The sequence below is a fragment of the Diplotaxodon limnothrissa genome, linkage group LG15 (assembly GCF_057381915.1).
Source record: "Diplotaxodon limnothrissa isolate DT_005_m linkage group LG15, D_limnothrissa_male_GT1.1, whole genome shotgun sequence".
NCBI lineage: Eukaryota > Metazoa > Chordata > Actinopteri > Cichliformes > Cichlidae > Diplotaxodon > Diplotaxodon limnothrissa.
Window position 1 is genome coordinate 30681449 of NC_140610.1, and position 18552 is coordinate 30700000.

At 48.7% G+C, this 18552-nt stretch overlaps 1 protein-coding gene across 1 annotated transcript in view; it reads left to right on the forward strand.

Moving 5' to 3' along the window:
* ptchd4 (patched domain containing 4) overlaps window positions 1–18552 on the forward strand; it is a 67414-nt gene that overhangs the window by 41073 nt on the left and 7789 nt on the right. The gene's annotated exons all lie outside the window — the stretch shown is intronic.

Here is an 18552-nt window from a genome sequence, read left to right on the forward strand (position 1 = left end):
CTACGGGCAATACCTACAACCACGATTACCGACACTAACAAGCTCATCTACAATACAGCTTGGATGATCAGTGAGATGCTTGGCTACAAGTTGAACAGTGACAAGGGGCAGTACCCTCCATGGAGAAGGAGGCTAGAGGGCAAGATCAAAGTAGCATGGAGGGAGGTTAGCCAACTAACGGAGTTGCAGAAAGGTGCGACAAATAAGGTGCCTAAGAAATACAGCAAGCTGTCCATACCTGAGGCCTTGGAAACTGCCAAGCAAAGACTCACAGCCTTGGCCAGCCGCTTGAGGAGGTACACCAGAGAGATAGAAGGCAGGAGAATAAACCAGCTGTTCTCCACAGAACCAGCAAAGGTGTACTCTCAGTGGCAAGGGAACAATAAGAGAACAGCACCACCAAGGCTGGAGACAGAGCAATACTGGAAGAGCATATGGGAGAAGGATGCAACCCATAACGGCAATGCTCAGTGGCTAGAGGATCTGAGGGCAGACCACAGCGACCTCCCTGAACAGTAACCATCACAGATATCCAAGAAAGGGTCTCCAGTATGAAGAGTTGGACAGCACCAGGGCCCGACATGGTTCACGCCTACTGGCTGAAGAAGCTGACTGCACTCCACGAGCGTCTGGCAGCACAAATGAACCAGCTGCTAGTTAACGAGACACACCCGGAATGGCTAACCGAAGGCCGGACGGTCCTGATCCCCAAGGACCCCAAGAAGGGACCGGTCCCCTCCAACTACCGACCAATAACCTGCCTCAGTACTACATGGAAGCTCCTGTCAGGCATCATATCGGCTAAGATGAACAGGCACATGGGTCAATACATGAGCGGGACACAGAAAGGAATTGGCAAGAATACCAGAGGCGCAAAACACCAGCTACTGGTAGACAGAACAATCAGCCGAGACTGCAAGACCAGACTGACCAACCTGTGCACTGCCTGGATTGATTACAAGAAGGCCTATGAGTCAGTGCCCCACAGCTGGATACTGGAATGCCTAGAATTGTACAAGATCAATGGGACCCTAAGAGCCTTCATCAGGAACTCAATGGGGATGTGGCGTACAACACTAGAGGCCAACTCCAAGCCCATAGCACAAGTCACCATCAAGTGCGGGATCTACCAAGGAGATGCTCTGTCCCCACTGCTGTTCTGCATAGGCCTGAACCCCCTCAGTGAGATCATTAACAAGACTGGCTACGGATACCGACTACGGAACGGAGCAGTTGTCAGCCACCTCCTGTACATGGATGACATCAAGCTGTATGCCAAGAGTGAACGAGACATACTGCAATGACATTGGAATGTCGTTCGGACTGGAGAAGTGTAGTCGGATGGTAACAAAGAGAGGGAAGGTAGTCAGAACTGAGGGGATTGAACTACCAGAAGGCAACATTGCAGACATAGAGGACAGTTACAAGTACCTGGGGATCCCGCAGGCGAATGGGAACCATGAAGAGGCCGCTAGAAAAGCTGCAACCACCAAGTACCTGCAGAGGGTCAGGCAAGTCCTGAGGAGTCAGCTGAATGGTAAGAACAAGATCCGGGCCATCAACACGTACGCCCTGCCCGTGATCAGGTACCCTGCTGGGGTAATAGGCTGGCCAAAGGAGGAGATAGAAGCCACTGACATAAAGACAAGAAAGCTCCTTACCATGCATGGAGGGTTTCACCCCAAGTCCAGCACCCTGAGGCTGTATGCTAAGCGGAAGGAAGGGGGCCGGGGACTGGTGAGTGTCAGCACCACAGTCCAGGATGAGACAACGAACATCCAAGAATACATTGGGAAGATGGCCCCAACTGACCGAGTGCTCAGTGAATACCTCAGGCAGCAGAAACCCAAGAAAGAGGAGGGAGACGAGGAACCATCATGGAAGGACAGGCCCCTGCACGGTATGTACCACCGGCAGATAGAGGAGGTGGCTGATATCCAGAAATCCTACCAGTGGCTGGACAAAGCTGGACTGAAAGACAGCACAGAGGCACTAATCATGGCAGCACAAGAACAAGCTCTGAGTACAAGATCCATAGAGGCTGGGGTCTATCACACCAGGCAAGACCCCAGGTGCAGGCTGTGTAAAGATGCCCCAGAGACAATCCAGCACATAACAGCAGGGTGCAAGATGCTAGCAGGCAAGGCATACATGGAACGCCATAACCAAGTGGCCGGCATAGTGTACAGGAACATCTGTGCCGAGTATAACCTGGAAGTCCCGAGGTCAAAATGGGAGATGCCCCCAAGGGTGGTGGAGAATGACCGAGCTAAGATCCTGTGGGACTTCCAGATACAGACGGACAAAATGGTGGTGGCTAACCAACCGGACATAGTGGTGGTAGACAAACAGAAGAAGACGGCCGTAGTGATCGATGTAGCGGTTCCGAATGACAGCAATATCAGGAAGAAGGAACACGAGAAGCTGGAGAAATACCAAGGGCTCAGAGAAGAGCTCGAGAGGATGTGGAGGGTGAAGGTAATGGTGGTCCCCGTGGTAATCGGAGCACTAGGTGCGGTGACTCCCAAGCTAGGCGAGTGGCTCCAGCAGATCCCGGGAACAACATCGGAGATCTCTGTCCAGAAGAGCGCAGTCCTGGGAACAGCTAAGATACTGCGCAGGACCCTCAAGCTCCCAGGCCTCTGGTAGAGGACCCGAGCTTGAAGGATAAACCGCCCGCAGGGGCGTGCTGGGTGTTTTTTTATATATATATATATATATATATAGAGAGAGAGAGAGAGAGATGAAATGAGCTTCAGGTAAGAAGTTATGACCTGCAGTCTCTGGGTCAGATATAAACCAAGTTTAGGTGGAATTTATTTTCGTTGTGCTAATGTCACGACCGGGCGGCCAGACACAGGTAAGTGGACTCAAATGCAGACACCACATGGAGGTATAGTGCAAACTAGCAAATTATTTGGCACTCAAAAATGGCACAAGAAACCAAAATGTTATTCGTGAACTAAGTGCGAGAGGGAAAACAAACCTCTGAACATTGGCTACCTACTAACATAAAGTTTCTGATTATGGTACTAAGAAGCTATAAACACACTGTGATTAGCAAGGGCTAGCAGATAAGCTTTTACCAGGAATGCTGAGAAAGTAAACAAGTCTAGGCTAGACCATCTCCAAAATAATTGTTTAACCAAATAAACAGGAATCACACTGCGTGTGCAGCAGCAAAGCCAAAAGGAAATAGTCTCTTTATCGGGCTGGGCACGTTATTTGGGATTTTCCGGAGCAGGCATACAAGGTACAGGGTCACAGGGTTTCTCTGAGTCACTGTAATGAAAGGAGTGTAGAGTCAATGCGTGCCCCACGCAGCAGTGCAAGAATTGGTGGCAACAAAATACATAGTCTTACTTGTCTGGGTTGACGGCGAGGCTAGGAGGTGTTGTGAAATCTGTTTATGTTGTCCTAGTAAGGCTACCATGAGGGCAGCCACTAGAGGTCGCTAGGAGACCGGTGGTATATGTGTTTTTCCAGAAATTGATGTAGCGACGGACACTGCTGCTACAATTGAATAAAAAGTGGTTCGTGCTTGAGAACCCTGCGTCTTATTGCCTCCGAACATGACATGGTGTCAGAATTGAGGACTTCACGCCGAGTTACACAAAGAAATGGCTAAATTTGGACCTCCGGAGCCGTTCGACTTTACACAGCCGGCAGAGTGGCCGATATGGCGGCAGAGATTCTCCCGTTTTCGAGTGGCGTCCAAGCTAGGGATGGAGAGCGGCGAAGTGCAGGTGAACTCACTTCTTTACTCCATGGGGAGAGATGCCGAACCAATATATGGCTCGTTTGTGTTTCCTGCTGCTACGGAGGCCAGGCCAAGTCCGCAGTTTGAGTATGATCTGGTTATACAAAAGTTCGATGAGCACTTTGTCCCAAAGAGAAACGTTATCCACGACCGCACCTGTTTTCACAAACGGAGCCAGAGGGCCGGGGAGACGGTCGAGGCTTTCGTGCGGAGCCTGTACGAGCTCGCGCAGCACTGCGAGTTCGGCGGCAGTAAAGACGAGCAGATCCGGGATCGTATCGTCATTGGATTAATTGACAAAGATGTTTCACAAAAACTCCAGCTCGAGGCGGACTTAACTTTGGATAGAGCCATTCAACAAGCACGCCAGAGCGAACAAGTCAAACAGCAAAGTGCAGACCGAGTGGAAAACACGGTGAATGAGGTGAAACAGAGGCATTATAACAGCATGAGAAGGAGTTACTACCAACCTCATCAGGTACGTGAGCAACAACATGGTGAGAGTAAACCAAAATGCCAAAGATGCAACAGGGTGCATGACAAAAGAGAAAACTGCCCAGCCCACAATAAAAGATGCAGAAAGTGCAATAAGTTGGGACACTTTGAAGTTGTATGCAAAACCAAAATGCTAAAAGAGGTCAGGGCTGAGGCTGTAGAGGACTCAGATGAGGATTCATTCTTCATAGGGGAGCTTTTCCTGGGAGCAGTAATTGAGCCAAAAACAACAGTCATTGAGGAGTCAGGCTCAGATGGCAACTGGGACATTGAGCTATTGGTAAATGGCAGTCCAGTTGATTTCAAAATTGATACAGGCGCAGACACCACTGTTATGACAGAAACGACCCTTAATAAGCTACAGCAGAGACCCAAACTTATCCAGTGTAAGCCAACTGTGTACAGCCCTGGTGGAAAAGTCAAGTGCATGGGTAAATTCCTTGCTACTACAGAGTACAAAGGCCAAAAGTACCAGTACTGGATTACAGTTATAAAAGTGCAATATGCAAGTAACCTACGGGGGAAGACAGTGGCAAAGCGCATGGGATTAGTCACTAGAGTTAACAAAATCAGTAGTGACTTAACAGAGGATGTGTTCGGAGAAATTGGCCTGCTGAACTGTGAACCTGTAAAAATCGAGCTGACCGAAGATGCAGTGCCGTACAGTGTAACCACCCCACGCCGGGTGCCTTTTCCTCTCCTCCCAAAAGTGGAAAAGGAAATAAAGCGCATGCTCAAACTTGGCATCATTGAGGAAGTCACCGAGCCAACAGACTGGTGTGCACCAGTGGTGCCTGCTCCAAAGCGCAACAAGGATGAGGTCAGGGTGTGTGTGGACTTAAAACGTCTGAATAAGGGAGTAAAGCGTGAACGGTACATCTTGCCCACATTGGATGACATAACTCCTAAGTTAGCAAGGGCTAAAGTTTTCTCCACTTTGGATGCCTCCAGTGGGTTCTGGCAAATACCACTGGATCCCAGCTGCCAAAAACTAACCACGTTCATAACTCCCATGGGCAGGTTTTGCTTCAGACGCCTGCCATTTGGCATAACTTCAGCACCCGAGATCTTCCAGCGGCTCATGAGCACCTTGCTCAAGGGCCTAGAGGGGACTGTCGTCGTGATGGACGACATATTGGTTTTCGGGGCTAACAAAGAGGAACATGACCAACGCTTAGGTGCAGTATTACAGACAATCAAAGCATCAGGACTTAAGCTCAACAGGTCCAAGTGCCACTTTGGAAAGAATGAACTACAGTTCTTCGGTCACATCATCAGTGCGGATGGTGTGAAACCTGATGGTGGCAAGGTGGAGGCTATTGCCAGGATGCCCAGCCCCACCAATGTAGAACAACTCAGGCAGGTACTCGGATTAATAAACTATGTTGGAAAATTCCTGCCAGGCCTGTCCACAGTGCTGCACCCCCTCTCCAATCTACTCAAAAAAGAGACTGTATGGGTGTGGGGTGAGCCTCAGGAGCAAGCATTCAACAAAGCAAAAGCAATGCTCGTGGCTGCACCAGCACTTTGTTATTATGATGCAGGCCGACCAACAGTTGTCAGTGCGGATGCCAGCAGCTATGGCCTGGGTGCTGCACTGTTACAGGACAATGACGGGGAGTTACGGCCTGTTGCCTTTTGTTCTCGCACGCTCACAGACGCAGAGAAAAGATATTCGCAGATCGAAAAAGAGTGTTTAGCATCTGTCTGGGCCTGCGAACGTTTTACCCGCTACATCCAAGGCATGGGTCATGTACGTCTACAAACTGACCATAAGCCCTTGGTGCCTTTGATCAACTCATACGACCTTGATAAAACGCCACTGAGATGTCAGAGATTGCTGATGCGACTGATGCGATTCAATGTCACTGCTGAGCATGTTCCCGGTAAACAGTTAGTGGTGGCGGACGCACTCTCCAGACATCCACTGCACGGATGCTACCCGTCCGAGACAGACAGCCATGTCAAGGCATATGTGAGCAACGTAGTGACAAGCAAACCTATCAAGTCACATAAGTTGGAGGAAATTCGTAGAGCTACACAGAGGGACCCAGAGCTTCAAAAAGCAATCATCTTCATCAGACAAGGGTGGCCTCGGAGAATGGCAAAGAGCTCACCACTCCAAGGCTTTTATGCAGCCAGAAGCCACCTTTCAGAATCAGATGGTCTAGTGCTCTACCACGATCGCATCGTAATTCCCACGGCACTTAGACCCAGTGTCCTTGACCAATTACATGAAGGCCACCAAGGACTAACTAAATGTAGAGAGCGCGCAAGATCAACAGTGTGGTGGCCCAACATTGGACTTCAAATAACACATAAGGTGAGGTCATGCAACTTTTGCAGAAAGCACAAGCCTACACAGCGACGGGAACCTCTCGTGACTACTCCTCTGCCCAATGGCCCCTGGCAAAAGATTGCAGCTGATCTTTGCGAGCTTGAAGGTAAGAACTTTCTTGTCGTTGTTGACTATTTTTCAAGAGACATTGAGATTGCTTCCCTCACTACAACAACCAGCAGACAGGTCATTAACAAGCTTAAACACATGTTCGTTAGATGGGGCATCCCGTTAGAACTGGTCAGTGATAATGGGACGCAGTTCACATCATCAGAGTTCCAAGACTTCAAACTGAGTTATGGCTTCACCCACACTACGTCGAGCCCTCATTACCCCCAGTCAAATGGAGCTGCTGAAAGAGCTGTCCAAACGGCCAAGTACATTCTCAAACAGCCTGACCCCTGCTTAGCCTTAATGAGTTACCGCTCTACACCAATTGCAGCAACCGGTGCAAGCCCAGCTCAACTTATGACAGGACGTCAAATCCGCACCACCGTCCCAGTACTCGAAAAGACATTGCTGCCCAGTCCAGTCAATAGGGACACAGTGTGCCAAAGAGATGCTGCAGCTAAGGACTCTTACAGATTCTTCTACAACCGCAGACATTCAGCTCGTCCACTTCCTGAGCTTCTCCCAGGCCAGGATGTTGTAGTGAAGCTTGACGGGGAAAAGGGGTGGACGACTCCAGCCAAGGTCATCAGTAAGTCTAAGGAGCCGAGATCCTACTTAGTGGAGATGGCGAATGGGAACGTGACTCGCCGCAACAGACGACACCTTCAGCCTGTCCCAGGCACCGCTGATCCTGAGGAGCAGCAGCAGAGCACTGTTCCAGCTACACCGACTACTCCAACTAAATGGTAAAAATGGTAAATGGCCTGTATTTGTATAGCGCTTTTCTAGTCCCTAAGGACCCCAAAGCGCTTTACACAACCTGTCATCCACCCATTCACACACACATTCACACACTGGTGGGTGTGCCGCCCCCACTAAAGGGGCGGCTGCTTCCCAAGAACCACCAGTAAGGCAGACGTCGCCAATCCCTGTCCCGGGGTCTCCTCTCCGCCCTACCACACCTGTGAGAGTGACTTCCAGGGGGCGGGAAATTAAAGTACCTCTCAGATTCAGAGACTGAGGACTATCTCCTTTCTATGTTCTAAGGGCAGAATAATCCCTTATCAGGACTGAGGGTAGTCTATCCCCGTGATGTCCTGCGTTCTGACAACACTGTTTTATGTTTAAAGTACCTTTGTTAAAAGGGGAGATGTTGTGAAATCTGTTTATGTTGTCCTAGTAAGGCTACCATGAGGGCAGCCACTAGAGGTCGCCAGGAGACCGGTGGTATATGTGTTTTTCCAGAAATTGATGTAGCGACGGACACTGCTGCTACAATTGAATAAAAAGTGGTTCGTGCTTGAGAACCCTGCGTCTTATTGCCTCCGAACATGACAGGAGGGGATTAATGGTCCGAGTGAGGCTAATAGTGATGGGTCGTTCGCGAACGAAATGGCTCTTAGAGCCGGATCTTTGACGTGAACGACGCGAGCCGGCTCCTTATTGCGAGCTGTTGCGTGGGTTATATATTTTTTTCTCTTTCTCTCAGCCTCTCTCTCTCGCACTTTTTTCTGCTTCACTCAGCACGCAGCCTTGTGCTTTACGCTGGGCAGAGGGGGGGGGGGGGGGGGGGTAGTTACACTCAGTAGCACAGGAACAGAGCCAGAGGGAGAGAAAGAGAGCCAGGGACAACAACACAGTGTTGCCAATTTAGCGACTTAGTCGCTATATTTAGCGACTTTTTGTTTTAGAAAAAAGACATGAAAGCGCGTATCGCTTTTACTCTCAACAAGCAGCGGCTCTTTTTAGTGAGCTGAACCGAAAGAGCCGGATCTCTAAAAAGAGCCGGAAATCCCATCACTAGAGGCTAAAACCAGTTCGTGTACACTCACTGTGAAGTGTAGGGCAGGGAGGCAGGCAGGTGAATAGCGCCGAGAATAGTAGCAGGCCAGCGACGGGGAGTTGAGTGGTTACAGGCAGCAAGATCCAATCCACTGTGAAGCTGCAGAGGTAAGTAGACAGGGTTAGCGAGACAAAAACAGCAAAACACAGTTTACCGAGCACAAAGAAATACTTTTCTTTCTTATTCTCATTTAAAATTTCTAGCTTTTAACAAATAATTATCCGAATCTTACAACCAAAGTTTTCATCTGATGTCAAATTTATAGAAATCCATTATTGTACATAGTAAGTTTTTTTCAGGGTCCCAACATAATTTCTTCAGAAGAAAGTACTGTACATGATGCCAGTATTTTCCCACATTTTCTAGATACTGTACTAGTACTTTGTGTAAAATGCCATCAAAAAGTCAGTTAAGTTTTATTCTTTCTCACCCGTCTTTCTGTCTCCTTTCACTTTTAAAAGGTTGCCATGTTAGAAAAAATATTTTGCCCTGCCATGCTGTTTATTGATGTGGTAAATAAATAGTTTATGAAAATACCACTAAATCTGTCATTTATTATTTTTAATATTCAGTAATGATCATGTCTCACCTCTAGTCTTCTCTGTCTTAATTTCAGGTTTCCACCATATGTTGTAGATAGTTCAGGAAGTTAACTCAACCAAGCAGTCTTTGGGTTTCGGCTAAGTACTGTTTAGAATACCAGAATAGGGAGGATGGTGTAGGTTTAAGTTTATTAGATTGATACATATATACCAACAAGACAGTGTACATCACTGTCACAACGACGTTTGTTTTCATTCAAAGGCTTTATGGTTTTTCCTATAATACCTGGTTGGCTGGTCTCTAGTCAAAATGCCCGGGCTGATTTTTTTGTCCCAGTCCAGCCCTGGTCCCTCCTGCAATGGACCAAAAAATCAGTCAGACTCTGCCATTAGGTAAAGCCAAGCCAATGTAAATTGACTTGTTCAAGTTTATGACATTACAAATATGGCAGAGACTTAATCCTTGAACATTGACAGGCCTTAATATGGAAATAATAAAATAAATAAAAAATATGAAGCTGTATTTTAAAAAATACCCAGCCCATTCTGAACTTAGGATGACACTGTCCCGTGTAATGAGAAAGTTTACACAGTTTCTCACCTCGTTTTCCTGTTATGTAGAACTGAGTGTTTAAATAGCTACGTTACTACAGTTCAGGACAATCAGTGTCCTGAAATCATAGTAGGAGTATGGCACTGCTTTAAACACATCCTCCTGAGCTGCCCTGAGGTGTGAAATGGCAAATTTGGTCTTTTGCATTTTCAAAGCCCTCTCCTTCTCAGTGTGTTCCTGCTGCTTGGCTGCTGCAAAATGCATCTGTGCATGTATATTTTATATGTATATGTGTTTGACAGCCTGTATTTGTTGAAGCCAATGAGAATAGGCACTTCACTGTGTGTGAGTGAGCTCCTTGCATCTATGTGCATGAATATCTGCATCTGACCATTTCTTTTATGTTGTGTTTGCATGAAAATAAATACAGTTGGGTAAAAAAAAGTCTCATCCAGGGTTGGAAGTCGTCATTTCAGTGTTACACCAGGTAAAAATTCTGTAAAGCTCTAACCCTAGATTGATCACCACTTACCTGATGTCAGCATGTTTTCCTAAGAAGACGACTGTGCTGTTGGATTGTTATTAGATTCTAAAAAATTTAATGAGATGACTGTATATCATTATAACCAGTCTGAGTGATGCAGTCACTGCTTGCAAGAAGAAATCCTTTGAATTTTGCTTCACGTTGACTCTTTCAGAAAGGTTTGTGATGTAATCACAGCAAGTGTATGTTTTTGTTGGTGTTGTGCTGAATTGTTAATCTGGCAAAGTGAAAATGAACTTTTGGGATTCATAAATTGAAGAAAGTGCTTTAATGTTTCTGAAAATGTCTGAAGTGATTATTTGTCAGAAACACCCATGTTTGAGTACCATTCCTAAAATAACACAAGAAAAAACAAATCCCATCACTCGTTCATCTTTGATGTGAAAAAATTAGACTTTTTTCCCTCTGTGCATTTTTAATAGATCAACAATCTTATGGCTCTTTGATGCTATATTTAGAACAGTTATGCGGGGTCCTTTCAAGACTCCACTTCCTGCTGAATATTGCAATTAAAAATTACCCCCTACCTTTAAACACACCTGCTTATTGACTTGTATCTTTAAACGTGGCTCTCAACCCCCAACCGTCCTCACTATTCACAGTCACACAAATGAGAGAGTTGAATAAAGATGGTAATGTTGTGTCCCAATTATACACTACAGGATTGGAAATATAGGTACAAATATAAGAAAAACCACATACAATATACCCTGCATCTCACCTTGATAAGTGCTGGGATATGTTATAGCACTGTTTGCCCAACTTTTGGAGCACCGATTTTCACATTTGAAAAATACCACCAAACAAAAATGTCACAAAAAAAGCATATTGATAATTTCCCCCTGCGCACCAGGCATAGGTTGGTTCGGTTTGTCCCCAGTAGGGATGGGTATCGTTTAGGTTTTATCCGATACCGGTGCCAAATCGGTACTTTTGAAACGGTGCCGGTGCTCAAACGGTGCTCAAACCGGTGCTTAAAGAATGGAGAACACAAAATTGGTCCAAAAACCTCTCATGTTCAGCTGTTTTTTTGTAAAAATATAACAATGTTAGCCTTTTCTGCAGCTATGGGGCATATATGGTATCACTCTTGGCTGGAAGCAGTGCTTAAACAATGGAAAAAACACAAACTTTGTCCAAAAACCTCTCATGTTCAGCTGTTTCCCTCTTTTTCTTTGGTCATTTTAGCCTTTTTGGCCAGGGTGGAGGGAGTATCTGCCATCAAACAAGAAGACAACCGCATGTAACTATGATGATGTTTGCTAGTTGACCTTAGGGGATGTTGCTAACTCCGGGTCCGATAACAGGCACCACACCCGCAGCAGATGTGCTCGGTGTGAGGTCTCACAGCAAGCTATCAAATACGGCGCATTTTTCGGCTTTTTAAAAAAACGCTATGCGTCGCCAGGTGTTTCATCAGATTTGAGGTGTTACCTCCTTTGACAGTATCAGCTTAAAGCACTTGTTGCAGGCTGCTGAGTTTGCATCTTTTGCTGTGAAGTACAGCCAGACTTTTGACCGCTTCGCCATGGGCATTTTTAATCTGTAGCTCTGCTCTAAAAGAACGTATGTACCTGGACCCGCCTACTATCCTCGGAAACGTAAAATGATTGGCTAGAAGTGTATCACAGCTCAGGAAAAAAAAGCACCGAAATAAAGCACCGAAATGTGCGCTGCTTTTCGGTCTGGTTACTGCCGTTTATGTCAGAACTGGTGCCATGATGGCACCGGACACCGGTACCCATCCCTAGTCCCCAGTATACCTTTTTAGCTTTTTCCTCACCACTACTCATGCTAGGGCCTTTATCTGGGTTGGAATTTTCTCCAGGACGCAAATCACACTGACTGCTTGTTCTTTTCAGATATTTATCTATTGCTATTAAGTGCTGCCTCGTCTCACAGCATGACTATTATGTAAATTCTTCTTCGTCTTCTTCTGTTTTACTGCCAGTTGGAAACCCATTTAATTAGAGTGGGTAATTGTACTGCCCTCTAGTGGAAAAGAATGTAATTGTTCTTCTCATTACTCACGTTGATAGCTTAGAGCAGGGGTGCCCAATCCCAGTCCTCGAGATCTACTATCCTGCAGCTTTTAGATGCATCCCTACTCCAACACAGCTGAATCAAATGGTGTGATTACCTCTTCAGCATGCCATCAAGTTTGGCAAAGGCCTGATAACAAGCCATTCAGTTGATTCAGGTGTGTCAGAAGAAGGATGCGTCTAAAAGCTGCAGGACGGTAGCTCTTGAGGACTGGGATTGGGCACCCCTGGCTTAGAGTACTAATCAGGTGGAACCAGAAAATCTTCCACGGCACAGCTGATCATTGGGGTGCCACGGCACAGTGGTTAGGAAACACTAGGCTACAGCATCCTACTGACCGTGAACTGGATAAGTGGGGGAAAAAATGAGTGGATGGAGTCAAATGCGACTGGCTTGCATTTGAAACCAAATAATTGTTCAGGAAAACTTTCGCAATTTCACAGAAACTGCTTTTTTTTTTAGAGGAAAACATGGCTCAGGGTGGTGAAATACATGTGTATTTGGGGGCATGAGGTTTGAAAGTAGCCAATCCAAAAGTGTTATTCGTGTCTCCTTATTGCATCCCCGGTGTCAGGGTTCCTGGGTCGTTGACCCAGTGTTTTCTGTTTTGTCATGTTCAGTTTATTTTCACATCTGTGTTTTCTGTGCCAGCATACCGCCTGCGTATTGTGTTCCAGTTATTTCCATGTATCATTAGTCAGACTAAGTTCAGCTGCGTACTCACCGGTTTCTAATCATTCATCACCCAGCGTGTATTTAAGTCCTCAGTTCCATCCGATCCTTGTCGTGTCATTGATGTACGTCTGATGTTAGTGTCGTCTGTATGTTCAGTTAGCCAGCCAGTCCTTTGTTCATTCATTCATTCATTCATTCAGCCAGCCAGCCAGCCAGCCAGCCAGCCATTTCCTCCCTCTGTACTGTTTGCTCACTCCTTCGGCAATAAACATCCACCTTCACCTACCTGCCTGTGAGTCCAGCGATTGGGTCCTCCTTCTCTCGTCCACGACACTACTCCTGACAGAATGACACGACCACGCGTTGTGGACCCAGCGGACTCTGAACTTTTCGAGCGGCAGGAGGCAGCGCTCCTTCGCTGGACGGAGGGGCTTCGGGGAAAACAGCGGCTCTTCGCGGAGAGAGAGCACGTCTTCGAGGGGACTCGCCTGGCTCTGGGCGGGCCTCGGAGACGCCGCGTTCCCCCACCGGAGCATTCGCCGCGGAGATTGGGCGTCACAGGCCAAGCTTCGGCCGCTCGTTCTCCCGCCGCTCCGCTCCTCGCTCGCCCGCCAGCCGTTTTACTCACCGGACCTTCACCCTCGCCATGGCACAGCGGCTCCGCCTACCACCTCGGCTCAATGGAGGCTCCCGCGCCAGAGGCTCGGCTGTGTACCCCACCCGCTTCCTCTTCCCGGAAAAAGCGGCGCACACGCCGCCATAACAAGGACTATTTTCAGCTACTCCCGGTGGTGAGTTCTAGTGACTGTTTTAAACCCTCCTCATTTGATTCTTCACCTCAAATAACTAATAGACTTATCTCTGATTCATGGGGAGTCTCCCTCCTAGACGAGGACGTAGACTGGGACGAATTTTTCTGCTCTGCTCCCCCAAAAACTGTTCAGTCAAAGACTGTAAATAGTGGTGGCAGGAGGACCAGAACTATCCCAGAGAAACCTGCCAGTATCACACACCCGGTCGTTATCTCCACTCCCGTCAGTCAGGCTACACCCACTCCAGTGCCAGCTCCCAGGAGGAGGGCAGCTGCGACCCAGTCTACCTCCACGCCCGCTCCTGTTTCTCGGGTGGGGGTGACTGGTGTCCAGCCACCTCCCGTGCCTGTCCCAGCGCCCAGGCTGAGGGCAGCCAGAACCCAGCCAGAACTCCCTAGCGGCTTGGAAGAGCTAACCAGTTCACCTGCTACCTCACCACTTCATCCACCTCCTGACCCAGCCTTTCACGCCCTCGCACTATCCCTAGTTAGATTAGCTGAACTGTCCCCTGCCCAGGCACCAGCCTTACTAGCCCAAGCTGTAGCCTTATCTCCATCACTAGCTCAGTCTGTAGCTCAACCATTAGCCACGCCAACCTCAGCTCCGTCGTCAGCCTCGCCTACCTCTGTTCATCCCTTAGCATCTCCACTCCAGTCAGTTCCCTCACCTGCTGTTCAGCTTCCACTCCAGTCCCCTGTAGTCCAGTCTCCTGCCCTTCAGTCCCCTGTAGTCCAGTCCGCTCCTGCCCTCCAGTCCCCTGTAGTCCAGTCGGCTCCTGTCCTCCAGTCCCCTGTAGTCCAGTCCGCTCCTGTCCTCCAGTCCCCTGTAGTCCTGTCTGCTCCTGTCCTCCAGTCAGTAGTCCAGTCTGCTCCTGTCCTCCAGTCAGTAGTCCAGTCGCCTCCTGTCCTCCAGTCAGTAGTCCAGTCGCCCGTCCACCATCCTGTTCAGTTCCCGGACCTGCAGCCACAGCACCCAGAGCCAGCTGTGAGCTACCCTGCTTCTCAGCCAGGGGTTTCCGCACCCGCTGGCCCGGCCGCTCCTCAGCCAGGGGTTTCCGCACCCGCTGGCCCGGCCACTTCCCTGCCAGAGGTCCCTGCACCTGCTGGTTCTGTCCTGTGTGTGCCAGGGGCTCCAGTGCCCACTGGTTCTGAGATCGTTTTCGCTGGAGGGCCCGAGGAGCCCGTCCAGCCTCATGCCTCGTCAGCTGGAGGGCCCGAGGAGCCCGTCCAGCAACCTTCCTCGTCAGCTGGGTGTTCAGGAGAACCGCACCAGCCTCATGCCTCGTCAGCTGGAGGGCCCGAGGAGCCCGTTCAGCCTCCCGTCTCCGCTGGAGGGTCCGAGGGGCCCGTTCAGCCTCCTGTCTCCGCTGGAGGGTCCGAGGGGCACGTTCAGCCTCCCGTCTCCGCTGGAGGGTCCGAGGGGCCCGTTCAGCCTCCCATCTCCGCTGGAGGGTCCGAGGGGCCCGCTCAGCCTCCCGCCACGTCAGCTGGAGGGTCCGAGGGGCCCGTCCAGCCTCCTACCACGTCAGCTGGAGGGCCCGAGGAGCCCGTCCAGCCACCACCTGCGGCTGCCTCGCTGTCACCTAGCTCTGCTTCTGCTTCGCCTGGTCCAGCTTCAGCCTGTGCCTCGCCTGGTCCAGCCTCTGCTTCTGCCTCGCCTGGTCCAGCCTCTGCTTCTGCTACGCCTGGTCCAGCCTCTGCTTCTGCTTCGCCTGGTCCGGCCTCAGACTCTGCCTCTGCTTCTGCTTCGCCTGGTCCGGCCTCAGACTCTGCCTCGGCCTCTGCTTCGCCTGGTCCGGCCTCAGACTCTGCCTCTGCTTCTGCTTCGCCTGGTCCGGCCTCAGACTCTGCCTCGGCCTCTGCTTCGCCTGGTCCGGCCTCAGACTCTGCCTCTGCTTCTGCTTCGCCTGGTCCGGCCTCAGACTCTGCCTCGGCCTCTGCTTCGCCTGGTCCGGCCTCAGACTCTGCCTCGGCCTCTGCTTCACCTGGTCCGGCCTCAGATTCAGCTTCGGCTTCTGCTTTGCCTGGCCCTACAGCTGCTCCTCAGTCTCCGCCGGCTCCCGCGCCGCCTTCTGCAGCTGCTCCTTGGCCGCCTTCTCCTCGTCACCGGCGTGGTCGACCACCGCACCGGCTCAGTGGCCGCCGCCGTCTTCCTCGCTGCCACCCACCGGATTGACTTCAGCGTCTCTGCCGGCCGCGTGGCCGCCCACCTGAACTGTATGGGCTCAGCCACTGGCCGCGTGGCCGCCCGCCTGAACTGGCTCTGTGTGGACTCCGTCCCTCCGTCCTGGGCACCCTCCGCCCGCCCTGTTCTGTTTTTTTTTCTTTTGGCCGTCGGGTGCCGGCCTTTGGAGGGGGGGGTACTGTCAGGGTTCCTGGGTCGTTGACCCAGTGTTTTCTGTTTTGTCATGTTCAGTTTATTTTCACATCTGTGTTTTCTGTGCCAGCATACCGCCTGCGTATTGTGTTCCAGTTATTTCCATGTATCATTAGTCAGACTAAGTTCAGCTGCGTACTCACCGGTTTCTAATCATTCATCACCCAGCGTGTATTTAAGTCCTCAGTTCCATCCGATCCTTGTCGTGTCATTGATGTACGTCTGATGTTAGTGTCGTCTGTATGTTCAGTTAGCCAGCCAGTCCTTTGTTCATTCATTCATTCATTCATTCAGCCAGCCAGCCAGCCAGCCAGCCAGCCAGCCAGCCAGCCATTTCCTCCCTCTGTACTGTTTGCTCACTCCTTCGGCAATAAACATCCACCTTCACCTACCTGCCTGTGAGTCCAGCGATTGGGTCCTCCTTCTCTCGTCCATGACACTACTCCTGACACCCGGCAGATGCAGTCCAGCATTCCCACATCATAACAGTTTACTGCGTGTACCTATCTCGAGTGTTTTTGTGTTTTTGGTTTTGTTGTTCTTAAAGCCCTAAGATGCCACCCAACAATAAGCATTTACAGGATTTTTTTTTTTTTTTACCACATCAAAGATTTGCAGAACGCTCCAGGAATATTTTCACTTTTTTCATTTGAACAGGGTTGAGCTCACATCTAAGTAAAACACAGCATGGGCAACCAGTTGCAATTAGCCAAGCAGGTACTATAGAGGTTAAACTTGGGAGAAATTTACCTGTTGCTTGCAAAAAAAGCAAAGTGGTGTTTATTGCTATTGTCATCACCTAGATATTGATTTGGATGTGAAGATTGCCCCTGGGTTCCCCAGTGTTCGTCCTCACTTTCATTCCGCTCATCCGTTTTTATTGAGTTTGGGTCACTTTTCTTGTCTGAGACCTCCTCCTTGTGATATTGGCTCCTCTGTCATCTCCACCTGCGTGATAAGCCAGTACGTTTAACAGTCATCCTGATTGGGAGAATCCACGGTGGGCGGGAGCAGCTGGCATGCTCTCTCAGTATGTGATGGATGTGTTTTGGAAGTGTGTGTGCCCCAGAAGTTTTAGAGCAGTAATTTGGTGTAATTACTCGATAGCTTTTTGGTATGGGCCAGAGGAGGAGAGGGCAAATGCAGCCGAGACCTTCATTATAGGAGACCAATGGTCAGACTGTGGGACAATAGGACTGTTATTTTTTACCCTTACGCCTCCCTTTTCAGCAGAAAATAGCCTGCTGGACAGCTGGTGACAAACTGCCCTCTTACAATCCATTAAGGATTGTACCTGGAGCCTGGGAGAGGCTTGAGATACAACACCACTCACCTCTTCATCCTTTTATTCTGAGCTACAGCTTCTCATCTGTTGCCCTCTCTTTATCCCTCTCTGATTCCTGACTAACTGCTGTAGTGGTTGGCAGGCAGCACAGGCTGTACCACATTAGACAGAAAGGTAAAAGGTGAGTACATGCAAGTGTTCAGAGGGTGTATAGATGTGTCGAAGCTGCTGTCTCAGTGCAAAAGTTGATCACTGTTGTCAAAACAAATTATTAAAGATGATCACATCACAAATTAGTAATTGTGACCAGAAACCGGCCTGAACGAAACAGCCAGTGCTAGAGACAGGAAGGTCATGAGTGTAAGTACCAGCTTACAGCAGATAAAAGCTTGCCTGACCTCTTTTGGTTCTACAAAAAATAAGATTATGACCTGATTTTCGTGATTTGCCTTAATTGAAACAAAAGAAGACTGCAATGCTTTAGTGATCTGAATGTCACACTAGTGCTCAGAATCAAAAATCTACAATATAACATGCTTCTCTTTTAAATAGACTAGACATTAGAAAATATTGCAGGTACTGCACACCAGTACATCTGTGCAATGACTGAGGACAAATACACATCCACCTTTAGTTATGCCGGCCAAGGGAATTATGTTTTTTGTAGGATTTGCGTTCGTGTATGCATGTCATGTTTTCTGTCTATGAACACAATGAATTATGATAACACTTTATAGGAGTGTGGACTGTAGTATTTTAATCATTCATTAAATTTTGGTTTATATCCACCAAGATCTTCAAGGTCAACTTAATATCAACATAAAGCCTTATAACTTAGAAACTGTGATTCTTACAAGTTTGGTGTGTACTGTGATCATATAGAAAGTATTGCGTGAAGAATTAAAATATGATTTCACTCTTGACTTTCACTCTTCAAGGTCAACAGGTTGATCTGAAGGTCAAAGTGACAGTACTATATAGAGGAATTTTCAAACTTACTACCAGTGTTTGTATTGACATCATATAGACTAATAGGGAATGATAAATGTGGAATGGTTGTCCGTGTTAGCCCTGCGATGGACTGGTGATCTGTCCAGGATGTACCATGCCTTTCACCCTGTGGTAGCTTGGATAGGCTCTGGCCCTCCCACGACCCTGATAAGGTTAAGCGGAAG